Raw genomic sequence first — 19,356 nt, 5'->3', positions numbered from 1 at the left:
TGTATAGAGAAGACACCAAGCACTCCACCAAAAGTCTTCTAGACTTAATAACCAAATTCAATCAAGTAGCTGTTACAAGGTCAACACACAAAAATCAATAGCTTTCCTCTACACCAATGACAGACTCATTGAGAGAGAAATAGGGCAAATAATTCCTTTCACAATAGCATCTAAAACACTGAAACACCTAGGAATCATCCTAACGAAAGAAATCAAAGACCTCTTCTCTGAAAACTATGGCACTCTGAAAAGAGAGATTGAAGATGATATCAGAAAATGGACAGACATCCCCTGCTCCTGGGTGGGAAGGATTAATATAGGGAAAATGGCCATACTTCCAAAACTGCTATATAGATTTAATGCAATTCCAATTGAGATCCCAGTGAGATCCTGTGAGATACTTCATGGACCTTGAGAAAACAATCCAAAAATTCATTTAAAACAAGAAGAGACCCAGAATAGCAAAAGCAATTCAAGGTAACAGAGACATGGCAGGGGGTATCACAGTCCACAACCTGCAACTATACTACAATCTACTGTGATAAAAACAACATGGTACTGGCAAAGAAACAGACCTGAGGACCAGTGGAACAGATTAGAAGATGCAGAAACAACGCCAGACACACTCAGCAATCTCATCTTTGATAAAGGAGCCAAACACTCTGACTGGAGGAAAGATAGCCTCTTTAATAAATGGTGCTGGAAAAATTGGGTTTCAACTTGCCAAAGATTAAAACAAGATCTATATCTCTCACCATGCACTAAACTAAAATCAAAATGGATTAAAGATCTAAATATTAAAATAGAAACGCTGAACCAGTTGGAACACAGGTTAGGTAGAACTCTTGAAGACATCGGTGTAGGAAAAGATTTTATGAACAAAACTTCAGTTGCCCATGAACTAGCACAAACAATGAACAAGTGGGATCTCTTCTTATTACAAAGCTTCTGCACAGCAAGAGAAACCACCAGCAGTGTGAAGAGACAACCCACAATGTGGGAAATAATCTTCACCTGCTTTTCCTCAGACAAAGGTCTACTATCTCGAATCTATAAAGAACTTAAAAAGATCAGACCTCCCAAATTTAAAGACCCAATCTGAAAAAGAGCATCTGAAATGAACAGACATTTCTCAGACAAAGAAGTAGAAATTGCAAATAAATACATGAAAAAATGTTCAATATCACTGGTCATTTGAGAGATGCAAATGAAAACAATGCTGAGATTCCACCTCACTCCAGAAAGAATGGCTGCTATCATGAAATCAACCAATAAGAAATGCTGGCAGGGGTGTGGAGAGAAAGGAACCCTTCTCCATTGTTGGTGAGAGTGCAGACTGTTGCAACCATTGTGGAAGTCAGTATGGAGATATCTCAAAAACTAGGACTAGAGGTCCCATTTGACTGAGCTACTCCACTGCTGGGGATCTTCCCCAAAGAATTAAAAGAATCATACCACAGTGATATATGTGCACCCATGTTCATAGCAGCACAGTTTGTAATAGCCAAAACTTGAAAGCAGCCCAACTGGTCATCAACTGGAGCCTGGATAAAGAAAATGTGGTTTTTTAAATAAAATGGAGTAGTACTCAGCCATTAAAAATGAGAAATTCGAGACATTTATTGCTAAATGGATGCACATTGAGGCGATACTCTTAAGTGAAATAAATAGCACACATGTGAAATACTGAATAGTTTCTCTAGTATGAGAAACTGAAAGTATAAATAAGGACTAAAAGGTATAATAGATAATGTGAAATAGGAAGAAAAGAGGCAAAGGTGAAGGGGAAGTGGGAAGGGTAGGGGAAAGGAAAGAAGGAAATGGAATCAATATGAGAAAATGTAATAATGGAAACAAAGTCTTTGCAAATAAGGAGGGATGGAGGGATTGAAGGGAGGGCAGGGGAATGGGGAAAAAATAAGAACCAAGAGAGATGATGCAAAGGTGCAAATTTCCAATTAGAAAAAAACCCAAAATATTTTAAAAACATAAAAAACTGAAATAAAGCAAATGGGAGGATTTAACAAAGTCATTAGTAATTTAGAACATATGAAATATAGCTGTAATTTTAAAATTGTGAAAGTTCTCTAAGTTGGACGTGGTGGCACATGTGTGTGATCCCAGTTACATGTGAGCTTGTGGCACCAGGCCTGGGCAACATAGAGAGAGAATGTCATCTCACAGAGAGAAAGAAAGAAAGAATGAATGAAAGAAAGAAAGAAAGAAAGAAAGGAAGAAAGAGAAAGAAGAAAGAGTGAAAGAAAGAAAGAAGTGAAAGAAAGAAAGAAAACAGCAATGAAATAGACAAGATACTGTGTAAGCTAATCTAAAAGTGGATGAAAAACAAATATATAGAAGAAATAGTAGTAGAAAATAAAGACAGAAATAGGAAATTAAAAGAATCATAAGAAAACTTCATTCAGCTCTGACAGTATATTTGAAAATCTGGAATAACTTTTATGTGAGAAAATATACCTAAACTGACATCAAAAGAAATAGATACATGTAAACAAAATGATCTCCTTAGAAGAATAGAGAAAAAAATACAGTTCCTTCTTGCATTTTCTGAAGCAGTTCTGGAAGTCCTGTCTCATGAGTACCATTACAAGGTGTGACAAAAAAAATGCAGTGAATGCTGTTGCTAAGTGCTGAGGTCTAGTTGTATTTATAGTTACACTAAACTTTCAAAGGAAAGACCATACTGGTGCCATTTAGATAGCCACAGTATTTTCTAAAGAATCATTACAAATTATTTTTACTATGCAAATATGACATTGATTCCAAAATCTGACAAATTGTAAATAACATGAGGGATGGTGAAGGAGGCTATAGACCAATTTGACATCTAAATATTGATGCCAAATATCTAAATAAGTTCTAGCAACACATTTTAAAGTTATGGCATCATTAGTTTTGGGGGATTATTCAAGAAATCAATCATAGTTCTGTATTTGAAATTATTAAATTGGAGGAACTGATTAGAAAAATCACATCATCATATCCAAAAAGGCTGAACCAGCAACTGCCAAAATGTAGCAATAATTTTTGACAATAACACTCAAGTTAATAGGCAATATATGAATACTTTCTTACTATTTTATATATGTGTATTTCAGGCTGGAAACCAGCACTGTGATTAATGGGAAACACTTGAGACATTCCAGCTGAAGTCAGGAAGATCTGACTTTGAAAAGTCAGCCCACCATCACCATTCCACCTTGACTTTTCCATGGAGGTAAGAGTTAAGTGAAATCAAAAGGTTGGGAATTTGGAAAAGAAAAGGTAAAATGTCCATCAGCATAAGAATAAGAACTGGTAAATCTTGGAGTAGTTGTACAAGTGAATATAACAAGGGCCAATAAAAGAATAAAGTTTGTACTTAAATAGAAAATATTATTACAATAAAAGACATGCTGCCATCAACTTCCCTCAAAATACTTCCCCTCACTTCAGACACAATTATCCCATCCTTCTCACTCCTCTCTGAAGCAGTTCTGGAAGTCCTTTTTCACGAGTGTCCTTATGAGGTGTGATAAAAATGCAGTGAATGCTGTTGCTGAGTACCATCCAACAGAAAGGCAGACTCATAAAAACACAATGGTGTGTCCTCATCCACCCTTATTCATTGGCTCTGATGCTGTGTGACTTCTAGTTCTTCTCCAAAGTCAAAATCACTGTGAAAAATAAATGTTTTGAACTGATTCTGAACTTCGAGGTAGTTATGACAGTGCAAATAAAGACATTCATCAAAAAGGGTCAATAAAATTGCTTCAGAAAGCAGCAAGAACAATGAGGTAAGTGTTGAAAGTGAGGAGGAGTATTTTGAGGAAAAATAATGACAAAGTGTTTTCTACTATAATAAATTTTTAAAATTTAAACATTCACTCCCTTTTTGATCATACCTTGCATACACCAAGAAAATGGAAGTTTTACAGCTGCACATTTTTATATGGTAGACTCTCAAAAACATAATGTAAAGTAGCAATAATAAATAATATACAGAAGAATGCATAAGGTATGATTCTACTTGCACAAATTTTCAAACAGATAAAACCATAGCATTTGACAGTGAAACCATATAGTTGTGCAAAGAATAACTGCTGCAAAATGCAGCTGAGTGGTTACTTCCAGAGAGTAGTGAAGAGTGATTTAGATGGGCACAAAGGGCCCGGGGATTTAGCTCAGTGGTTCCCGTGCCTGCCTCGCAAGCGCAAGGTCCCGAGTTTGATCCCCGGCACACACAAAAAATAAAATAAAATAGATGGGCACACAGGGATCTTCTTGGGTAATGACAACGGTCTGTTTCTTAAACAGGGTGATGGATAGACAGGTTTTCATGTTTTTTTCCTGCAGTACTAGGGTTTGAACCTAGAGCTTTGGACATGCTAGGCAAATGCTCAACCATTGAGCTACATTCTGTCCCTTTCTATTTTGATACAGGGTCTCACTAAATTGCACAAGCTGGCCTCAAGTTTGCAATCCTCTGTTCTCAGGCTCTCTATTAGCCAGGGTTATAGGCATGTGCCATCACACCTGGTTTATTGTTATTCTTTAAGCTATACATTCACTATATTCTCTTGATATGTGATATTTTCACAAACCAAACTAAATTTTATATTTTTGCTTTTAATTTAAAAAGAACTTATATTGAATATGGACTTGTTTGATGTTTTACTACTTTGACATTTAAAATGTCAAAATAAGGGCTGGAGATTTAGCTCAGTGGTTTAACTGCTTGCTGCGCAAGCTCAAGGACCTGAGTTTGATCCCCAGTAGCAAAAATAAAATAAAATAAATAAAATGTCAAAATAATAAGATATCAACACATATGTCCCCTGGACTCTGGACAGACTTATGCTGGCACTAACACAAAGAGAATTTAACCATACAAATAATTGTGATGATATCTCAGGTTTCTAAGAGCCAAGTCATCAGCCAAGGAAAAGAGGATTAATAAAAGAACAAGAAAACGTCAAACAGGAAAGTCAAATATGAAATAAGGGAAGATAAAAAATATTCTTGCTAGAAAATGAAAACCAGCAAACCTGTTAAGAATCATAGACTTACCTTTAAATTTTTAAATAATTCTTTTACTTTTTAATTGTTCATCCATAAATATTTCAACATGTTTATTTAAAAAATAAAAACTCTTTTAAAAAAGTACCATTAACACACCTAAAAAATTAACAATAATTCATCCATTCAGTAAACACTAAAGCCAAGAATAAAAACACTAAAATAAGCATTCAAATATAGTTTTGTATGTTGCAATCAATTGGTGTATCACTTAAATCTTTTAACTTATGTTTCCCTTTCATCTTTATTTAAATTGCAATTTAGTTATTTTTTAAAATAGAGTTTTCCCCCCTTAGACTTATTCAAAATTTGCTTTTCTCATGGTAAAATTAAACAATACCATTCCCATGGTATTATTTAATGGGTTCCTCTGTCTTTGTAGTTCCATAAATTAGTGGTTTGACCTGAGGAAGTTGCCCTCAAATGGTGGACATGGACCACATTCCCAGCATTACTACTTACTAGAAATTAAAACTACTGAGACTCATCCCAACTCTAACAAATCAAAAACTCTGGGGGCTGGGGATTTAGCTCAGTGGTTCCGGAGCCTGCCTCGCAAGTGCAAGGTCCCAAGTTCAATCCCTGGTACCAAAAAACAAAACAAAACAAAACAAAACTCTGGCTGTGCAGACTAATAATCTGATTCCACAAGCCTTTCAGGTGATCCTGATTCTGCTGTTGTCTAAGAATGGCTGACCTAGAGATTTTGTCTGGCTCAGGTTTGGTGTTTTTGGCAAGATTATTTCATACTAGTGATCTATTCCTTTAAAAAGCATATAGTATCTGATTATCTTTCTTTTTCTGGTCAGTGATGCTCAGTGCTGAAATCTAGGAGGCATACTAAAGATTACAAAATGGAAATAGTCTCATTTTATTATTCTTTTATTTATTACATGAACTGCTTCTGTAAGAAATTGCTTTAACCCTTTTCCGGTCCATGGCTTCGGAAGCTGAAAGAGCTGGGATTATTAGGTTGTGGCTCCGGGGTTGATTCACCTTCTCCTGGGTAGAGCCCCGGGCCACCTGCAGAAGAAGCCAGGAGAGCAGTAAAACATGAACGGAAGAGGGGATTATTTGATCACTGAAGAAGAGATCAATCTTACTAGAGGACCCTCAGGAGAGAAGCTCAGCTGGTCCGAGCACCTGGAAGGAAGCTCCCCAGCTGCCATCCCAGGCTTCTAGGGCAGAGAAGCTCAGCCGGTCCCAGAACCCAGAAGGAAGCTCCCCCGCTGCCATCCCAAGCTCCTAGGGTAGAGAAGGTGAGCCGCATGGGCACCAGAAGCAACCTCCCCCCGCCCCCCGCCGTGGAAATGAGAAGACACATAAACAAGCCTCAAAAACAGACTTCCAGATCACCTGCAGCAACCCCAAAGGGAAACAAGATGGAACAATCTGATACTCAATCACCTGGACTCTCTGAACTGGCAACAAAAGAGGATCTGGGAAAAATGAAATCAGAAATAATTACTCAGATAACAGCAAAGATTTTGCTCATGGTGCACGACATGATTAATAAATCTAGAGAGGACACAGATTAAAAAAATAGAAGATCTGAGGAACATGATGGAATCCCAACATAGGAAACAAATGGAATCCATAAAACAGATACAAACAGATTTCCAAGAGATTAATAACTTCAACAAACGTCTGCAGCAGAACGAACCAATGTGAGGATAGAATTTTACATATAGAAGATAAGATTGCAATTAGTGATCAGGAAAAGAAAAATTGCTCTAAAATTGTAAGGGAACACGAGAAATCAATCCAGCAGCTGCTAGACAGTGCAAAGAAGAATAACATAAGACTGATTGGAGTCAATGAAGAAACAGGAGAGAGTGCAGATGACATAAAAAACTCTTCACAGAAGTGATGGCAGAAAACTTCCCAAGGAGGGGAAAAGAATTTGACATACAGATAAGTGAGGCATATAGGACTCTAGCTAGCCTTAATCAAAATAATCTACACATAGGCATATAATAGTTAAGATTCCAGAAATCCAACAGAGGAACAAAATTCTACAAGCAGTGAGAGAAAAGAAACAAATCACATACAAAGGAAAGCCCATCAGAATCACAGCAGACTTCTCAAAGCAAACCCTCAAGGCAAGAACAGCTTGGAGTGACATATTTCAAGCCCTAAAGGAAAACAGCCTCCAACTCAGAATGATGTACCCTGCAAAACTATCTTTCAAAATTGATGGAGAAATAAGGTACTTTCATGATAAAGAGCACCTCAGGAACTTTAAGAAATTGCTCTTACCTACATTTTAGTAACCTAGCGTTCCCAAACAATTTCAAACTTACTGAGTGAAAGAATACTACTACAAAAATCTTATATACTCTACTTACATTCAATTCTTAATAATTTTTATACATATATATAATATATAATATACTTGAAAGCAGTTTATAGACATCATGACCTTTCCCTTTAAATAATACAGATAATCTATAAAACCATCTAAATAATTTAATACTGAGTAATAATACCAAATATAGAATCCATACTCAGACTTCTTCAAGTGTTTCCAAACTGTCCTTTGTTGGAGTTATTTTTGATCTGAGATCAAATAGTAGATCATACACTACATGTGATTGTATGCCTCTTTGAGTTATTTAATCTAGAATAGTTTCTTCTTGGTTATCTTTTATGATATTAGCATTTTTGAATTAACAGTGCTAATTGCTTATGGAAAATTCCATAATTTTGTTTTCTTGTGAATATGTACAGATTAAAGATTTTGATAAGAATAATATATAAATTTTGTTACACACTTCCAATTGCATCTCTTCAAGAGTCACATCATAACAATTTGTCCCATTACTGAGGATGCTAGATCTCATTAAAGTAGTTAATTGTCAGATTTTTCTATTATGAAAGAAGGAAAATTCATTTTATAAACTTGATTTTATTTAGCTTAATTAAAAACATACAATGAAAATATTGAAGTAAATTGTCATTATCACAAAATGAATTTAAAGTCTAGTCTATAACTTTCCAGACAGCATTAATCTATGCAGAATACACCTCTGCTTTTTCCAAGCCATCACAAACTTCACTTAGGAGTTCTTTTCTTGGAAAAAAATTTCTATTAATTTCAAATTTCTATTCTTGTTCTTTTGTCTCTAGTAGACGTATGCCTAATAATGTGAATATTTACAGTCTCTTTCTTAAAAAGAATTGCAAGAAGACTAAATTATTTCAGGTTTCAAGTTAAGAGAAAAAACATTTTTACTTATAGTCCCGGAATGTCTGTGTTATACACACACACACACACAGAGTAGATTTTCATTCTTCAGAGGAAATAACTTCTCTCTTTGAATTCTCAATATTCAAAACCAAAATTCTTTCCTACACTATGTGTATGTTTCAAGTGATTTTTGTTATGACTAGAAAGGAAGACTAGTTTTGTGTATATTGTTGTAGTGGGTACAGCAAAATGATTCCCTTATTCTACATGGAGCTTTGGAAAATGTCCTTGTTTTTGCATGACTTTGATGTCTGAGGATCATTCTCCGGCTACTTTATTAATCACATCATTTATGCTGTAAGTTTATTTGGATTTCTAATTCTACCCCATTTTTCCCTTGGTTGTTTTTCCTTACTCATCTTTCTCTTTTCAGTCCTTCTTGAATACTGTGTGTGCCAGAGCACACCTGTGCACATGATAGAAAAGAAGGAAATGCTGCTTTTTTATTGAATTTCAGCCAAGAATGTCTAGAATCAGTAATATATTCGTGTATTGATAGCCTTACTTTGCAACTATTTCATTAATATCAAATATACTAACAACATGCAAAGTATAACTATACTTAATAATATAAACAATTTGTTAATTAGTAAAATTCATCTTTACAGGATCAACATAAGCAGTGGTTATAGTGTACCAACCTCATTTCATACTTTTGTACCATGCAAAAGCTGTGCCTATACCTGAGTGCCTTTGAGGAAAGCTTCAGCACTCCATCTTCTAATCAGGGATCTTTTACTTCTAGGCCCTCCTGATGTCTCCTCTCTCTGTTCTCCACACACTGTAGTTTGTACTACTCCATCCTGTGGTCTCGTGGGCATTTTGAAAGTTTGTAGCCCAGCATTTGAAATTACAGGCCAAATTATTCTTTACTGAAGGATATTAGAACAGTCTTTTCAAATAGAGTGTGTTATTTGGCTCATGATATTATTTTTCATGCCCCATCACAACTTTAGACATGGCAATGGAAAAAGGAAATGTAGCAGGAAATGATTCAGGGCCAAAACTACTGTGGAACAGCCGTGGGAGGCCTGAGAAGCAGTTCCTTGGAATTTAGCACCAAGCGTCAAGTGTCTTGAAAGGAATGGGCTGTGGGCCTGGGACCTTGCTGTCCTGGGAATTTCATTGTACTACCATTAGGTCTATCAACCTGCTGATGGCAAGCGTGCATTACTCAGGCTTCTGACACCCAGAGACCATTTAATTCTGAGAAGCCACTCCCTGGGATCCCATAGTGCAGCTCCCCACCCCTCCTGCAGCAGCTCTCAGCCCTGGCAGTGGTCTTGATCTACGTATAACGCCAGTGTTTGCTCAGCTGTGGTGGGTCTCCTTACTCAAGGGCCTGGCCCAGGAGGAACCATGTGACTGTTTTCACCAATAACAATTCCTGGTTCTCTATGATAGTAAATATACTTTATTCTATGGGTATGAAAAGCATAAATTTTTTATTTTTTGAGTTGGTAAATCTGCCCATTTATAAGTATTTCCCTGACTGTCTTATTTTCACTCAGAGGTGAATCAACCTTCAAGTCATGTTTTCAAAAAGAGCCATAAATCTTTAAGTGCATTTTATCCTTAGCAGCCTCTTAATTTTCTAAAGGAAAATTCTCATGATGCAATATAAAAGTAAAAAACCAGTTACTACTGTTTCCAGGCTTATGCCACTGCTGTCTTCTTATGTTTTTCCTTTTTGGTCAGAGTCACTACTTAAAAAAAAAAAAAAGGCTTGATTTTTATTGAGAACAAAAATCTGGTGTCAACAAAAATGGAACATGTTCCTTTGCATTCTGAAGTTTAGTTCCCTCTGTAGAAAGGATAGTCTGAGATTGGCATATCAATATGTTTGCAAATAAGACAATAAATAATATAGACCTTTATGATCAATCCTTGACATTTTTTATTGAACAGAAGCATAGCTGTAAAGAATAAACCCTCAGATTCATTTATTTCCTCAGTAGAGTTTAAAAATGAGAATTGTATTATGTCTTATCATGTTTGCTCTTTACACATTAAAGTATAAAAAGAGTCACTATGTCATGATTTTAATGAAATAAAGAAATTTCTAGAGTGAAGAGTAAGGTGATTAACAGACCATATTTAAACTAAAAAGTGATAACATCACCAGGTTGTGGTTTATTTTTAAGCCCGTAATGAACTTTAGGCTGTTATTCTGGGGTAGACATTGAAGATAGCTGAACTACCCATATATAGTCTGTGTTCCTGAATGATCACCATGCAGCAGGCTTACCTTTTGGCAGCACTTACCTCTGAGTGGAACATGATTAGTAAGTTGTTAGCCAGGCATTGTGGTGCATGCCTTTAATCCTAGCCTTCGGGAAGTTAAGGCAGGAGGATCACAGAGAATTTGAGGCCAGCCTGGGTTACATGGTGAAAATTTGTTTCAAAAAAAGAAAGTCCATTTATTTATTTGTTTTTTAAGCCACCAAGTTTTGTGGAAAGGTGTCATCCATACGGCAGTTTAGCCTAACCCTGACATATATGTGGACATACACCAGCACTGAGTGACTGAATAGTAGCATTACAAGGTCATCTTGTGAGAGGCATATTTAATGTTACTTAACAGGAAGTATAGTGGTGTCCATGCTTTTGTGTATTGGAAGAATATCAAATAAGAATTAATGTCTCTACAAAAAAATGCGAATTTAGACCTTTCTTTGTCATAGTGAAGATGGTCAGCCTGATGAACTCGGGCCACACACTGAAACCTGTCACAAAACAGTGTGATCAGTCATAAGTGCCCTGGACAATCATTCCAGGTGTCACAACATCCTGAGAGTGGAGGAGATAGTCATCAGAATGCACTGTACAGTACAAAGTATACTTTATAATTTAAGATTTATATAGTATTGTTTGTAGAATGGCTTTGGTCTTCAAAAATCATTTTGTTCTTTTCACAAAGTCTGTGTATCATCACATACACACACTCACACATGCACTCACATCATATCTTTTGGCTCCCAAATTGCTCTACTGTCATTGAGAGTTTAATGTTAGCCTGGCACGGTGACTCGTGCTCGTAATTCCAGCTAGCTGGGAGACTATGGTTCAGAGAATTTTAAGTTTAAGGCCAGCCGGGGTAACATAGCAAACCTCATCTCAAAAACCAAAACAAAAAAATCCCAAAACTCCGATGCTAAGTGTGAGAAAAACAGTATAATATCTTAAATACAGTATAGATTTCTCTTTCAACCAGATTCATTTCATATAAAGCATATTAGAAAAACAAAACCAAACCAGAATCACTGTTCTTTTAGGTACCAAAAGAATTAGGTTACCTGAGGCTCTCTCCTTCTTTGAGAGAGAGAGCGAGAGAGAAGAGACAGTTCCCCAAGTCTCCTAGTCTCCTAGTGCACTAGAAGGGAGCAGGGGCAAAAGGTCCAACATATGTCACTGCTGCTGGATTTCTGCATAGTAGAAGCTGCTGATGCAGTACACTATGAAGCAGTCTTGGAAGGGGCAGTGTTTCCCTGCCAGGATGACTGAAGTAGCTGCTCTTAATGAAAGGCACATCACACCAGGGCAGGTACCACAGTGGAGAGTAATCTGCTAATAACATGCCCATAGATAGCTTCTCAGGCCAGTTTTGTAATACAGAGGAGACTATAACACTGGAAAGATGTTTTGATGGTGGATAGGGAATGCTAGAAAGTGTTCAGTGACTAGCTTAAGGATAGGAAAATCTTCAAAACTAATTATGTTGTCAGGTAAGGTGGTGTAGGTCTGGGCAACTTAGTGAGATCTTGTCTCAAAGTAAAATAAAAGGAGCTGGGGATAAAGCTTAGTGGTAGAGCACTTATTTAGCATGCATGAGGCCCTGGGTTTAATTCCCAGTGTTGCCAAAAGAAAAACTAAACACCTAATCATATGAAATGTACTGCATAAGACAATGTGAGGGCACTGGGAATTTGGAAGTTAGGATTGCCCAAAATAGATAGCACTAATAAAAAGAGTGCTATGGCAGCAAACAGAAAATACGTTAATTGCACATTTTGCTTAGAAACAAGGTTTTAGCTAGGCAGGTATGGTGGTGCTCACCTATCATTCTAGCACTCTAGAAGATGGGGCAGGAGTTTGTCCATTGTTTATAGCCCTGGTAAATCCAATTTACTCACTTACATAGGACATCAGAGTTTATCAATGTTTTCACATATGGCATCTCAATCCTTGAATCATCTTTGAAGTAAGATTTTAACTGTAACTATGCATATTGCATTAATTTATTTATTAAAGCAACTAATATTTTTGAACTATCATATTCTCGGTTGAAGATACTACTATGAAAAATAACAAAAATACCCCCAAAATCTGTATTCTTGGGGACTATTGATAAGTGTAGGGACCCTTCCATTTATAACAGGGCAGTGGTGGCAAACCTGTGGCATATATGTTATTTGTTTCTCTTTTAAGACAAAAGATGTTAATGTATAAGTTTTTTTTTTTATAAAACTTCAGTATTCAGGTTTAATTGCAGTGTTGGCACTTTATGATAGATAAGTAAGTGGGTTTGGGGTTGCAGTTTGGGCGCTCATCTCTAAATGGTTCACTATCGCTGACTTAGGGGATATTCATCTATCTGGAACTTAAGAAATATCAAGGTATTTGAAAAAAGAGGTTTGTAGAAGTGACTTTCTTTAAGAGGACCACCTGAAGACAAGTTGCTAATATTATTTAAGTACATATCTGCAAAGCTTCATTGTTAGAGGAAGTAGTTGTGGGCTGAGGTCTTGAATTCAATTCTGTCCAAACTAAGATTATTACTCTTGAAGCAGATTTACTGCAACAGGGCTTAATTCATATGCCCAAGACAATAATTTCTGATAGCTCCCGATTTTATTATTATTACCAAACTTACATTACCATTCAGGAGCTAGTGTTACACCATTGGATCATTTGTAAAGCCAGACTGAAGGTTTTCAGACACACAAGAACTAGGAATGTTAAGAGCCAATCCCAGTCTCCTGGAACTGAATAAACCCGCAGCTGAGCTCAGATCTGCAAAATGCAGCAGGCAGAGCAGCAGCCCTGATGGGAGGAGGCCAAGCACATTTCTCAGACTTGCAAAGTAGGCAGTGATCATCAACCAACAGAGAAAGCTTTTAGTTAAATGGGATGGGGAAGAAGCCAGCAGAAATCCTCAGCCTAACAAGACATCAAACAAAAGAACTGCATCCCTAACTATACAGTTTACGTTTCAGAGTGACCTATTTACAGAGCCAAGCGTGGCTCTGAGGGATGCCCACTGGAATAACTGAGCTTGGAATAACAATAGCAGCCAGTTTCCACCAAGACTCAATCACTCCTGGTTGCTGAAATTAGACTTAACCACAGCTAAGAGGTCTGAAGGAGCTAATGAGAATGCTTCAGTGACAGTTAGTGACTGCTAAGTGCATATGGTCATTTCCCAACATTTTATCAAAGAGTTTGGAGTAATCTTTTGTCTCTTTCCTTTACTCCCTTCATTTGGTCCAAGAGTTGTGGTTGGTGTAGTGTGGTGGTGCTGTTGGTACATGTGTGTGCATACCATTGGTCCCTTTGCAGTGTGGTGAAGCATATGGAATCCTTCTTAGAATAGTCCTTCTAAATAGGATTAAAAGGTAGCCAAATATGATGAAATACAATCAACAAAGTGTTAAAAGCAAATCCATGATATGGTGGTTTATGTGTTTCTTTATTAACACATTTAACAATAAAATCTAGGGTGGATCTACAATTTGCATCATTTCAAAGTAGTTATGAACACAGAAGATATTTTGAGATGCTTGAACACTGTAATGTGAAATGAAAATATTTGTGATTTCTGTGATATTTACAGGTGCACCTAGTTCAAAAATAAGAAGTTGCTAAATTTTTATTAGAGGTTAGCAAAAGCAAAGTATTACGTTGTCAGCTTCCACAAAATACCTGAGACAATCATTTTATGAGGAGAAAACTTATTTGGGCTCACAGGTTGAAACATTTCAGCCCATGATTGTTTGGTCCTGTTGCCTTTGAGTCTGTGCCAATGTAGTACATGATGGTGGGTGCACATGATGGAGGAGTTCCTTACTTCATGGCAGCCAGGAAGCACAGAGAAAGAAAAAGGAGGGCCCAGGGCCCCCATATCCCCTTTAATGCCACATCCCTAGTGACCTAACTTCCTCCCACTCTGTCCCATATCCTAAAGTTTCCACCCCCACCCCCAACACCCTGGGTGAGGATCCAAGCCTTCCACTCACAGGTCTGGGGGGATACTCAAGATTCAAAGTATAGCAAATATGTAATTTATTTTCTAGTTATAAATATAAGGATGTATAAAGAACTATAAGGATTGTATAAATAAATAAAAATAAAGAGGTCTTTTTTCCATGTTGGTTCACAGACCCTGAATTCTATCTGGAGCTCTAGGCTAAGGACTGCTGATTGATCAGCCAAGTGCTTTTCTCTAGTACCTCTCCATAGAGGTTCCAAACTAGACTATGGGCTAAATGTGGTTTATAACTGTGTTATATGAGTTGCCAATGTTGGACGGGGATTTAGCTCAGTGCTTCCGCCACCTGCCTCGCAAGTGCAAGATGTTGAGTTTGATCCCCAGTACCAAAAACGTTTCCGGGTTCAAAATTTTAATACTTTATATGCAAATATTTAGATTTGTAGCTTCCCTTGAAAACCTAGAATATCTGACAGCACTAGGCTCAGTACTATGTGGCGATAACTGGTGGGAACTTTGGAGCAGGTGCTCCCTGAACACCAGACATGACCTTCATGCCAATGGTCCCAGCTGGCTCATTTCTCTCACAGGCATCAATGTAGGCATTTGGGCTCATGTCTCACTGCATACATAGAGGTCCAGAGTGGTGGAAACCATCTCATTTGCTTCTGTGCCCTGGTATCCAGATTAAACACAGGCTGTGGGCAAATATTCAATTGTTTTATAATAAATATATTTAAAATTGTTAGTAATACAGGACGAGGTGTAACTCAGTAGAAGAGCATGAGCTTCCCATGCCTGGGGCTCTGGGTTCAATCCCCAGCACAAAAAGAATGCTAGTAATAATAATTCACTTACTCCGTTTATACTATGCAGAAGAGACTAAGCCCATTTATTTTTAGTACTTGACAATAATATGAAGTAGAAGCTGTTATTATGTCATGTCATTTTACAAATGAGAAAAAAGAGGCTCACAACCTTAATTTGTTTCCCAAATCCACAGAGCGGATGTTTTTGTCTGATAAGGAGAATTTCTTCTGTTATCTATTACCTGCTGTATGTTATCTCTGCCTTCTTCAAGTGGCAGCATTTGCCTATGGTAGGCCAAGAGTTGACCACTATAGTTGGCCTTAGACCAAGCTTAGGAAGAATTGATTCATACAAGTTGTTTTATCTCCTTGAGCCTTAATTTTTTATTTGCAATTTGAGTGTTTGACTGCATAACATTTAGTAATTTTTCTATTCTTTTCCTAGCTTTTTATTCACCCACAATGAATCTTCTAGGAATCTTTCCTGGAGACACCAGATTGAGCTAATGGTTTCTTCTGAGCTTTCCTATGAGCATTCCTTTCTTAGTATTCATTCATGTTTTTCAACAAGCACTTCTTGAGTTTTATGATAGGCAAAAAGTGACCCCACAAATATACCCATGTTCTCATCCCTGGAAACTGGGATATATTAGGCTACATGGTGAATACAGACAGAATTGTGCTACCACAAAATGCATATGTTCAAGCCCTATCTACCATGTATCTGTCCCCGGTGAGTATCTTTGAGGAGATTTTGAAGTTATCTATTCAAGTCATTTTTAAACACAAAACTATAAATTTCCTGTGGTCAAGTATTCAGTTATGAATTCAGCATAATGTAACGGGGCATAGTCTTTTATATTATTATCTCTTTGGTCCTCTGTTTTCTGTCTTTTGCTTTTACACTTAGAGACACATGTGATTTTATTGGGTCCATCCAGAGAATACAAGGCCATCACCCTCACTGCAGGGTCAGCTGTAGAGCAACCTTAATTCCCTTGACAATGTGGTCTGTTGATTAGTGATCCTCTTAAAATGTGGCTCATAGTATGAAACACAGTTTGCAGGTGTTGTCTACACGGTGCAGAGGTGAACAAGCTATTATCTTTCTTGATCAGTATATGGCAGTGTGTAGTCTGTTTTAATTTTGTAGGGCGAAGGAAGCAAACTATTAATCATATTTAGCTTGTAGTTTTGGTTCTTTACAACATTTTAAAAATACATTAAATTGAATTTTCTCAATCTTATATTTGTGTCATTGATTACTTGTGTCCAAGAGCATAAAATTCATTTACCCTTTTTCAATATTAATGTATTCATATTTTTACCTTTTTTAGCTTAATGAACTAATTTACAATTGTAATTCTGTCAAGTTTCTGTCAACAGTTTTCTCTCAATTAAATTAACATTTATTGAACAATTATTAGGTGCCTGGCATTGTACTAGATGAATTAGGCCATCTGCAAAATTAGCATTATGCACCACTGTAAGTGGTGATAAACCTGATGAGCAGGACAGGGTTAATATTAGAACCCTCCCTATAAAATGGGGGCAATTAATTGACACCTTCCAGGAACTGTCAGATTTGAATTATTCTAACACACAATCTTATCCAGTCTCCATGTCTTCACCCTATTTCTTGTGCTGAAACTATTCCAAATGTCTTTTTGAAATCCAGATGCCCTATATTGCTATTATTTAATGTATGGTGTCATATGTTTTAACAAGGAAATGAGTCTAGATTCAGTACTTGTGTGCTTCATGGCACCAACTCCTGTATCAAATCACATGCATGCTTTCTCCCTCCCTCTCTGCTTCTTTCCTTTGACAGTTTTCAGACAAATAGAATAATAGTAAATGAGACTAGAAGGACCAGCAAATGCAATCTAATTGGACTGGAAAGTCTATGTTCCTTCTTAGAGAAGAGAGTTTGGGGCTGATGAAATTGATAACAGAAATAGAATGGTTAATATAAAGGGTATGAAAATGGAATTTCTGGAGAAGATAAGCAAAGAAAAAGGACTCATAGTTTGTAATTTTCCAAGCAATCCCTGAGAGTTTAGGCTGACAGCACAGGAGAGGGCTGTGTGGTGTGGAGTCCTAGGATGGAGTTGTCTTAGCAACGGAGCCTTTTCTTGCTGCCTGAGTCAGCCACACAAGGAAGTGAGAGCAGCTTTGAGGAATGTGCTGAACTTTGCAGAGGTGGGTTTCCAGCTCTCAGGAAAGCTAAATTAAAATTTCCTCAATGTATGTGATATTCTTATTCTTGAGTCTATGGTTTATAGAATTGGCTTGAGCAGTGTTCTGAAAAATGGGGTGGTGAGAGATCTTAATGACATAAGCAGGCAGTTCAAACATAGGTTCTTTCTCCTGCTTGCTGTGACAACTTGGTTACTACCCTGCCCTGCTCTGACTGCAGTGGAACTTGCACTGGTTTTTCTGCCTTCCAACTCCCTCCCCCTCATCTCTTTTTCCAAGTGGTTATCTAAGGCATGTGCTTATCTGTGATGACTGCCATTGTTTTTAGGCTGGGGAGGTGGTATATAGGTCTTAGAAGATGTGGCTCATACCTCATTATAGTCACTGCACTCCTTTAGACTTCCTGTACTTCAGTTCTTCAGAGCTGCTGGCATTTCTTGATCACATCGTATTGTCTGTCACCACATTTACATGCTGCTTTCTCCACTTGGAATGCCCTCTCTAGATTTCCAGCTTGCCAAGAGATCATCTGCATCCCCCAAAAGCCTTCCACAACCTCTCTCTTTTCCCACATTATGAGAATAGCAGTCACATGAAATATTACTTTAATAATAATAATATTTTTAAAGGACAAATATTTGAATATGTGAAGAGTTTCACAGGACTCAATTTTTTTATCCATCATAGCACTTTATGCTTGTTAAATACAAATTACAGAAGGGCATTGTTTTGGTTTAAGCTCTTGGCCTATCCCCCAAACAGACCTGGCTAAAATAAAAATACAGTCACTCATACTAAAGTTCTGTATCACCAAACACAAACTAAATTGTTATCTGATATTCCCCAAAATTGGGGAGAGAGATATTAGCTAAATTTCTAAACAAGCCAGTTTCCAATCAGGATAATGAACTTCCCTATGCTTTAATTCTTACAGAGAGGGAGAGGGAGGGAGGGAGAGAGAGAGAGAGAGGAGAGAGAGAAGCTGATTTAAACTGATGTTTACCAGTGAGTTTTTTCTATTGTTCTGTCTCTCTGTCCCTGCCTTATAAGGAAAGTCATTGTGAAATGACTAATCTGCTTTTTGTTTTCTTTTTCTACTTTTTTCCTGTTTTCTAATTATGAAACCAACCTCCTCTCCTCAGCTTATCAGAAAAACGTATGGAATGAAGTGTCGCTTGACTTTGGAATCCCAAATAAAACCAATTGGGATTTTTTAAACTTAATTTGCTATAATTGTATCCTTTGAATGTTAATGAAAATTTTCATTTAATACCTATAATTAATTGGCTGGGTCAGATGAAAGGCAGTGTCTCTAGAATTACCAACTCTCAGTGAGCTCTTGTTCATCCTGACTGAGCACTACAGAGAGAGTTGAGCTTGGTCTTCCCAACTCCATCTTTTCCAGCACAGCTCACCTTCCAAGTCCTATCCTAAATGTACACTTTCCATGAAACCTTCCCTGTTCCTTTCAGCCAGAACTAATTCTGTAATCATCAGTGTTTACCTTAGCATATCCATACTTGCACTTAGGAAAACTCTGGGCAAGTTTTTGCTGTCTCAAATCCATTCATTAAAAAGATTCTTTAAAGAGAAAGATTCATATTAGCACTTTGCATTGACTTAAAGCATTTGATCCAGGTTAAACTGGACTAACAAAACATGTCGTTTATTTTTATTGAGGAAACATACTATTCTACAAAATAGCTCATTTTGGATGTTACAGCTTCTTCTGGCTATTGGTTAAAGTTGTAACCTATAAGTGTAGTGGATACAGACCGATTTCTTTTGTTGTTCTTGTTAAAAATTTACCTCTC

The 19,356-nt window shown here is 37.1% G+C and overlaps 1 protein-coding gene and 1 long non-coding RNA gene across 3 annotated transcripts in view; one reads left to right on the top strand and one right to left on the bottom strand.

Annotated features, from left to right (window-relative positions):
- The window catches only part of Slc25a13 (solute carrier family 25 member 13), a 423,604-nt gene that overhangs the window by 206,658 nt on the left and 197,590 nt on the right, over positions 1-19,356 (bottom strand). The window lies entirely within an intron of this gene.
- Positions 1-19,356, top strand: part of LOC110345453 (uncharacterized) — a 67,359-nt gene that overhangs the window by 39,859 nt on the left and 8,144 nt on the right. The window contains exon 2 of the long non-coding RNA XR_015448640.1: positions 3,117-3,235. This is a non-coding gene — a long non-coding RNA (uncharacterized LOC110345453). The remainder of the gene's footprint in view (positions 1-3,116; positions 3,236-19,356) is intronic.

The sequence above is a fragment of the Heterocephalus glaber genome, unplaced genomic scaffold, assembly GCF_053883595.1.
Source record: "Heterocephalus glaber isolate CG9 unplaced genomic scaffold, H.glaber_assembly_v1.0 deba00000546, whole genome shotgun sequence".
NCBI lineage: Eukaryota > Metazoa > Chordata > Mammalia > Rodentia > Bathyergidae > Heterocephalus > Heterocephalus glaber.
The sequence above is the reverse complement of the archived record's forward strand: the minus strand, read 5'-3'. Positions and strand labels throughout refer to the sequence as shown.